The sequence below is a fragment of the Phaseolus vulgaris genome, chromosome 3 (assembly GCF_051622355.1).
Source record: "Phaseolus vulgaris cultivar YP4 chromosome 3, ASM5162235v1, whole genome shotgun sequence".
Taxonomy (NCBI): Eukaryota; Viridiplantae; Streptophyta; class Magnoliopsida; order Fabales; family Fabaceae; genus Phaseolus; species Phaseolus vulgaris.
Genome location: NC_143500.1, coordinates 1930001 through 1938570, shown reverse-complemented (window position 1 = coordinate 1938570; position 8570 = coordinate 1930001).

The following is an 8570-nucleotide window of genomic DNA, read 5'->3' as shown; positions in this document are numbered from 1 at the left end:
GATTTTGTGACTTGGCGGTGTGTGGGGTGAAAAACGAAAATCATGTTTTTGGAAAACTGGCTGCACTCAATGCTCACAAATGCTTAGAAAGTGATGTGTGTGAAGTTTGGGAGCAAAAGGAATTGATCTTGACATAGTTGGTCCATGGCCAAGTTCCATGATTTTTGTTTTTTGGCTTGATTGGTGAAAAACGAAAATCATGGTTTTGGAAAACTGGCTGCACTCAATGCTCACAAATGCCTAGAAAGTGATGTGGGAGAAGTTTGGGAGCAAAAGGAATTGATCTTGACATAGTTGGTCCATGGCCAAGTTCCATGATTTTGGTTTTTTAGCTTCATTTTGTGACTTGGTGATGTGTGGGGTGAAAAACGAAAGTCATGGTTTTGGAAAACTGGCTGCACTCAATGCTCACAAATGATTAGAAAGTGATGTGGGAGAAGTTTGGGAGCAAAAGGAATTGATCTTCACATAGTTGGTCCATGGCCAAGTTCCATGATTTTGGTTTTTCGGCTTGATTGTGTGACTTGGTGGTGTGTGGGGTGAAAAACGAAAATCATGGTTTTGGAAAACTAGCTGCACTCAATGCTCACAAATGCTTAGAAAGTGATGTGGGTGAAGTTTGGGAGCAAAAGGAATTGATCTTGACATAGTTGGTCCATGGGCAAGTTCCATGATTTTGGTTTTTTGGCTTGATTTTGTGACTTGGTGGTGTGTGGGGTGAAAAACGAAAATCTTGGTTTTGGAAAACTGGCTGCAGTCAATGCTCACAAATGATTAGAAAGTGTTGTGGGAGAAGTTTGGGTGCAAAAGGAATTGATCTTGACTTAGTTGGTCCATGGCCAAGTTCCATGATTTTGGTTTTTTGGCTTGATTTTGTGACTTGGTGGTGTGTGGGGTTAAAAACGAAAATCATGGTTTTGGAAAACTGGCTGCACTCAATGCTCACAAATGCTTAGAAAGTGATGTGGGAGAAGTTTGGGAGCAAAAGGAATTCATCTTGACATAGTTGGTCCATGGCCAAGTTCCATGATTTTGTTTTTTTGGCTTGATTTTGTGACTTGGTGGTGTGTGGGGTGAAAAACGAAAAATCTTGGTTTTGGAAAACTGGCTGCACTCAATGCTCACAAATGCTTAAAAAGTGATGTGGGAGAAGTTTGGGAGCAAAAGGAATTGATCTTGACTTAGTTGGTCCATGGCCAAGTTCCATGATTTTGGTTTTTTCGCTTGATTTTGTGACTTGGTGGTGTGTGGGGTGAAAATCGAAAAATCTTGGCTTTGGAAAACTGGCTGCACTCAATGCTCACAAATGCTTAGAAAGTGATGTGGGTGAAGTTTGGGAGCAAAAGGAATTGATCTTGACATAGTTGGTCCATGGGCAAGTTCCATGATTTTGATTTTTTGGCTTATTTTGTGACTTGGTGGTGTGTGGGGTGAAAAACGAAAATCATGGTTTTGGAAAACTGGCTGCACTCAATGCTCACAAATGCTTAGAAAGTGATGTGGGTGAAGTTTGGGAGCAAAAGGAATTGATCTTGACATAGTTGGTCCATGGGCAAGTTCCATGATTTTGGTTTTTTGGCTTGATTTTGTGACTTGGTGGTGTGTGGGGTGAAAAACGAAAATCTTGGTTTTGGAAAACTGGCTGCAGTCAATGCTCACAAATGATTAGAAAGTGTTGTGGGAGAAGTTTGGGTGCAAAAGGAATTGATCTTGACTTAGTTGGTCCATGGCCAAGTTCCATGATTTTGGTTTTTTGGCTTGATTTTGTGACTTGGTGGTGTGTGGGGTTAAAAACGAAAATCATGGTTTTGGAAAACTGGCTGCACTCAGTGCTCACAAATGCTTAGAAAGTGATGTGGGAGAAGTTTGGGAGCAAAAGGAATTCATCTTGACATAGTTGGTCCATGGCCAAGTTCCATGATTTTGTTTTTTTGGCTTGATTTTGTGACTTGGTGGTGTGTGGGGTGAAAAACGAAAAATCTTGGTTTTGGAAAACTGGCTGCACTCAATGCTCACAAATGCTTAGAAAGTGATGTGGGTGAAGTTTGGGAGCAAAAGGAATTGATCTTGACATAGTTGGTCCATGGCCAAGTTCCATGATTTTTGTTTTTTGGCTTGATTGGTGAAAAACGAAAATCATGGTTTTGGAAAACTGGCTGCACTCAATGCTCACAAATGCCTAGAAAGTGATGTGGGAGAAGTTTGGGAGCAAAAGGAATTGATCTTGACATAGTTGGTCCATGGCCAAGTTCCATGATTTTGGTTTTTTAGCTTCATTTTGTGACTTGGTGATGTGTGGGGTGAAAAACGAAAGTCATGGTTTTGGAAAACTGGCTGCACTCAATGCTCACAAATGATTAGAAAGTGATGTGGGAGAAGTTTGGGAGCAAAAGGAATTGATCTTCACATAGTTGGTCCATGGCCAAGTTCCATGATTTTGGTTTTTCGGCTTGATTGTGTGACTTGGTGGTGTGTGGGGTGAAAAACGAAAATCATGGTTTTGGAAAACTAGCTGCACTCAATGCTCACAAATGCTTAGAAAGTGATGTGGGTGAAGTTTGGGAGCAAAAGGAATTGATATTGACATAGTTGGTCCATGGGCAAGTTCCATGATTTTGGTTTTTTGGCTTGATTTTGTGACTTGCTGGTGTGTGGGGTGAAAAACGAAAATCTTGGTTTTGGAAAACTGGCTGCAGTCAATGCTCACAAATGATTAGAAAGTGTTGTGGGAGAAGTTTGGGTGCAAAAGGAATTGATCTTGACTTAGTTGGTCCATGGCCAAGTTCCATGATTTTGGTTTTTTGGCTTGATTTTGTGACTTGGTGGTGTGTGGGGTTAAAAACGAAAATCATGGTTTTGGAAAACTGGCTGCACTCAATGCTCACAAATGCTTAGAAAGTGTTGTGGGAGAAGTTTGGGAGCAAAAGGAATTCATCTTGACATAGTTGGTCCATGGCCAAGTTCCATGATTTTGTTTTTTTGGCTTGATTTTGTGACTTGGTGGTGTGTGGGGTGAAAAACGAAAAATCTTGGTTTTGGAAAACTGGCTGCACTCAATGCTCACAAATGCTTAAAAAGTGATGTGGGAGAAGTTTGGGAGCAAAAGGAATTGATCTTGACTTAGTTGGTCCATGGCCAAGTTCCATGATTTTGGTTTTTTCGCTTGATTTTGTGACTTGGTGGTGTGTGGGGAGAAAATCGAAAAATCTTGGTTTTGGAAAACTGGCTGCACTCAATGCTCACAAATGCTTAGAAAGTGATGTGGGTGAAGTTTGGGAGCAAAAGGAATTGATCTTGACATAGTTGGTCCATGGGCAAGTTCCATGATTTTGATTTTTTGGCTTATTTTGTGACTTGGTGGTGTGTGGGGTGAAAAACGAAAATCATGGTTTTGGAAAACTGGCTGCACTCAATGCTCACAAATGCTTAGAAAGTGATGTGGGTGAAGTTTGGGAGCAAAAGGAATTGATCTTGACATAGTTGGTCCATGGGCAAGTTCCATGATTTTGGTTTTTTGGCTTGATTTTGTGACTTGGTGGTGTGTGGGGTGAAAAACGAAAATCTTGGTTTTGGAAAACTGGCTGCAGTCAATGCTCACAAATGATTAGAAAGTGTTGTGGGAGAAGTTTGGGTGCAAAAGGAATTGATCTTGACTTAGTTGGTCCATGGCCAAGTTCCATGATTTTGGTTTTTTGGCTTGATTTTGTGACTTGGTGGTGTGTGGGGTGAAAAACGAAAATCTTGGTTTTTCAAAACTGGCTGCACTCAATGCTCATAAATGCTTAGAAAGTGATGTGGGAGAAGTTTGGGAGCAAAAGGAATTGATCTTGACATAGTTGGTCCATGGGCAAGTTCCATGATTTTGGTTTTTTGGCTTGATTTTGTGACTTGGTGGTGTGTGGGGTGAAAAACGAAAATCTTGGTTTTGGAAAACTGGCTGCACTCAATGCTCACAAATGATTAGAAAGTGATGTGGGAGAAGTTTGGGTGCAAAAGGAATTGATCTTGACTTAGTTGGTCCATGGCCAAGTTCCATGATTTTCGTTTTTTGGCTTGATTTTGTGACTTGGTGGTGTGTGGGGTGAAAAACGAAAATCTTGGTTTTTCAAAACTAGCTGCACTCAATGCTCACAAATTCTTAGAAAGTGATGTGGGAGAAGTTTGGGAGCAAAAGGAATTGATCTTGACATAGTTGGTCCATGGGCAAGTTCCATGATTTTGGTTTTTTGGCTTGATTTTGTGACTTGGTGGTGTGTGGGGTGAAAAACGAAAATCATGGTTTTGGAAAACTGGCTGCACTCAATGCTCACAAATGCTTAGAAAGTGATGTGGGTGAAGTTTGGGAGCAAAAGGAATTGATCTTGACATAGTTGGTCCATGGGCAAGTTCCATGACTTTGGTTTTTTGGCTTGATTTTGTGACTTGGTGGTGTGTGGGGTGAAAAACGAAAATCTTGGTTTTGGAAAACTGGCTGCAGTCAATGCTCACAAATGATTAGAAAGTGATGTGGGAGAAGTTTGGGTGCAAAAGGAATTGATCTTGACTTAGTTGGTCCATGGCCAAGTTCCATGATTTTGGTTTTTTGGCTTGATTTTGTGACTTGGTGGTGTGTGGGGTGAAAAACGAAAATATTGGTTTTTCAAAACTGGCTGCACTCAATGCTCACAAATGCTTATAAAGTGATGTGGGAGAAGTTTGGGAGCAAAAGGAATTGATCTTGACATAGTTGGTCCATGGGCAAGTTCCATGATTTTGGTTTTTTGGCTTGATTTTGTGACTTGGTGGTGTGTGGGGTGAAAAACGAAAATCTTGGTTTTGGAAAACTGGCTGCACTCAATGCTAACAAATGCCTAGAAAGTGATGTGGGAGAAGTTTGGGAGCAAAAGGAATTGATCTTGACATAGTTGGTCCATGGGCAAGTTCCATGATTTTGGTTTTTTGGCTTGATTTTGTGACTTGGTGGTGTGTGGGGTGAAAAACGAAAATCATGGTTTTGCAAAACTGGCTGCACTCAATGCTCACAAATGCCTAGAAAGTGATGTGGGTGAAGTTTGGGAGCAAAAGGAATTGATCTTGACATAGTTGGTCCATGGGCAAGTTCCATGATTTTGGTTTTTTGGCTTGATTTTGTGACTTGGTGGTGTATGGGGTGAAAAACGAAAATCATGGTTTTGGAAAACTGGCTGCACTCAATGCTCACAAATGCTTAGAAAGTGATGTGGGTGAAGTTTGGGAGAAAAAGGAATTGATCTTGACATAGTTGGTCCATGGCCAAGTTCCATGATTTTGGTTTTTTGGCTAGATTTTGTGACTTGGTGGTGTGTGGGTGAAAAACGAAAATAATGGTTTTGGAAAACTGGCTGCACTCAATGCTCACAAATGCCTAGAAAGTGATGTGGGTGAAGTTTGGGAGCAAAAGGAATTGATCTTGACATAGTTGGTCCATGGGCAAGTTCCATGACTTTGGTTTTTTGGCTTGATTTTGTGACTTGGTGGTGTGTGGGGTGAAAAACGAAAATCTTGGTTTTGGAAAACTGGCTGCAGTCAATGCTCACAAATGATTAGAAAGTGATGTGGGAGAAGTTTGGGTGCAAAAGGAATTGATCTTGACTTAGTTGGTCCATGGCCAAGTTCCATGATTTTGGTTTTTTGGCTTGATTTTGTGACTTGGTGGTGTGTGGGGTGAAAAACGAAAATCTTGGTTTTTCAAAACTGGCTGCACTCAATGCTCACAAATGCTTAGAAAGTGATGTGGGATAAGTGTGGGAGCAAAAGGAATTGATCTTGACATAGTTGGTCCATGGGCAAGTTCCTTGATTTTGGTTTTTTGGCTTGATTTTGTGACTTGGTGGTGTATGGGGTCAAAAACGAAAATCATGGTTTTGGAAAACTGGCTGCACTCAATGCTCACAAATGCTTAGAAAATGATGTGGGTGAAGTTTGGGAGAAAAAGGAATTGATCTTGACATAGTTGGTCCATGGCCAAGTTCCATGATTTTGGTTTTTTGGCTAGATTTTGTGACTTGGTGGTGTGTGGGTGAAAAACGAAAATCATGGTTTTGGAAAACTGGCTGCACTCAATGCTCACAAATGCCTAGAAAGTGATGTGGGTGAAGTTTGGGAGCAAAAGGAATTGATCTTGACATAGTTGGTCCATGGGCAAGTTCCATGATTTTGGTTTTTTGGCTTGATTTTGTGACTTGGTGGTGTGTGGGGTGAAAAACGAAAATCATGGTTTTGGAAAACTGGCTGCACTCAATGCTCACAAATGCTTAGAAAGTGATGTGGGAGAAGTTTGGGAGCAAAAGGAATTCATCTTGACATAGTTGGTCTATGGCCAAGTTCCATGATTTTGGTTTTTTGGCTTGATTTTGTGACTTGGTGGTGTGTGGGGTGAAAAACGAAAATCATGGTTTTGGAAAACTGGCTGCACTCAATGCTCACAAATGATTAGAAAGTGATGTGGGAGAAGTTTGGGAGCAAAAGGAATTCATCTTCACATAGTTGGTCCATGGCCAAGTTCCATGATTTTGGTTTTTTGGCTTGATTTTGTGACTTGGTGGTGTGTGGGGTGAAAAACGAAAATCATGGTTTTGGAAAACTGGCTGCACTCAATGCTCACAAATGATTAGAAAGTGATGTGGGAGAAGTTTGGGAGCAAAAGGAATTGATCTTCACATAGTTGGTCCATGGCCAAGTTCCATGATTTTGGTTTTTTGGCTTTATTTTGTGACTTGGTGGTGTGTGGGGTGAAAAACGAAAATCATGGTTTTGGAAAACTGGCTGCACTCAATGCTCACAAATGCCTAGAAAGTTATGTGGGTGAAGTTTGGGAGCAAAAGGAATTGATCTTGACATAGTTGGTCCATGGGCAAGTTCCATGATTTTGGTTTTTTGGCTTCATTTTGTGACTTGGTGGTGTGTGGGGTGAAAAACGAAAATCATGGTTTTGGAAAACTGGCTGCACTCAATGCTCACAAATGATTAGAAAGTGATGTGGGAGAAGTTTGGGAGCAAAAGGAATTGATCTTCACATAGTTGGTCCATGGCCAAGTTCCATGATTTTGGTTTTTTGGCTTGATTTTGTGACTTGGTGGTGTGTGGGGTGAAAAACGAAAATCATGGTTTTGGAAATCTGGCTGCACTCAATGCTCACAAATGCCTAGAAAGTTATGTGGGTGAAGTTTGGGAGCAAAAGGAATTCATCTTGCCATAGTTGGTCCATAGCCAAGTTCCATGATTTTGGTTTTTTCGCTTGATTTTGTGACTTGGTGGTGTGTGGGGTGAAAATCGAAAAATCTTGGTTTTGGAAAACTGGCTGCACTCAATGCTCACAAATGCCTAGAAAGTGATGTGGGTGAAGTTTGGGAGCAAAAGGAATTGATCTTGACATAGTTGGTCCATGGGCAAGTTCCATGATTTTGGTTTTTTGGCTTCATTTTGTGACTTGGTGGTGTGTGGGGTGAAAAACGAAAATCATGGTTTTGGAAAACTGGCTGCACTCAATGCTCACAAATGCTTAGAAAGTGATGTGGGAGAAGTTTGGGAGCAAAAGGAATTTATCTTGACATAGTTGGTCCATGGGCAAGTTCCATGATTTTGGTTTTTTGGCTTGATTTTGTGACTTGGTGGTGTGCGGGGTGAAAAACGAAAATCATGGTTTTGGAAAACTGGCTGCACTCAATGCTCACAAATGATTAGAAAGTGATGTGGGAGAAGTTTGGGAGCAAAAGGAATTGATCTTCACATAGTTGGTCCATGGCCAAGTTCCATGATTTTGGTTTTTTGGCTTGATTTTGTGACTTGGTGGTGTGTGGGGTGAAAAACGAAAATCTTGGTTTTGGAAAACTGGATGCACTCAATGCTCACAAATGCTTAGAAAGTGATGTGGGTGAAGTTTGGGAGCAAAAGGAATTGATCTTGACATAGTTGGTCCATGGGCAAGTTCCATGATTTTGGTTTTTTGGCTTGATTTTGTGACTTGGTGGTGTGTGGGGTGAAAAACGAAAATCATGGTTTTGGAAAACTGGCTGCACTCAATGCTCACAAATGCTTAGAAAGTGATGTGGGTGAAGTTTGGGAGCAAAAGGAATTGATCTTGACATAGTTGGTCCATGGGCAAGTTCCACGATTTTGGTTTTTTGGCTTGAATTTGTGACTTGGTGGTGTGTGGGGTGAAAAACGAAAATCTTGGTTTTGGAAAACTGGCTGCAGTCAATGCTCACAAATGATTAGAAAGTGATGTGGGAGAAGTTTGGGTGCAAAAGGAATTGATCTTGACTTAGTTGGTCCATGGCCAAGTTCCATGATTTTGGTTTTTTGGCTTGATTTTGTGACTTGGTGGTGTGCCATGATTCATGAAATTTTCAAAGTCGTGGTTTTTGAGGTTTGTTGGTTGGAAAGTGTCACAAATGCATGCAGAATGAGGTCTACAAAGTTTGGTAGCAAAACCAAGCCATCTTGATGTGGTTTTGAATTTTTGAAATGTTGGAAAATAGAGCGTTTTGAAAAAAATTCATGAAAATTCGAAACCTTTGCCAATCTTAACGAAACTTGGTGGGCACCTTCTT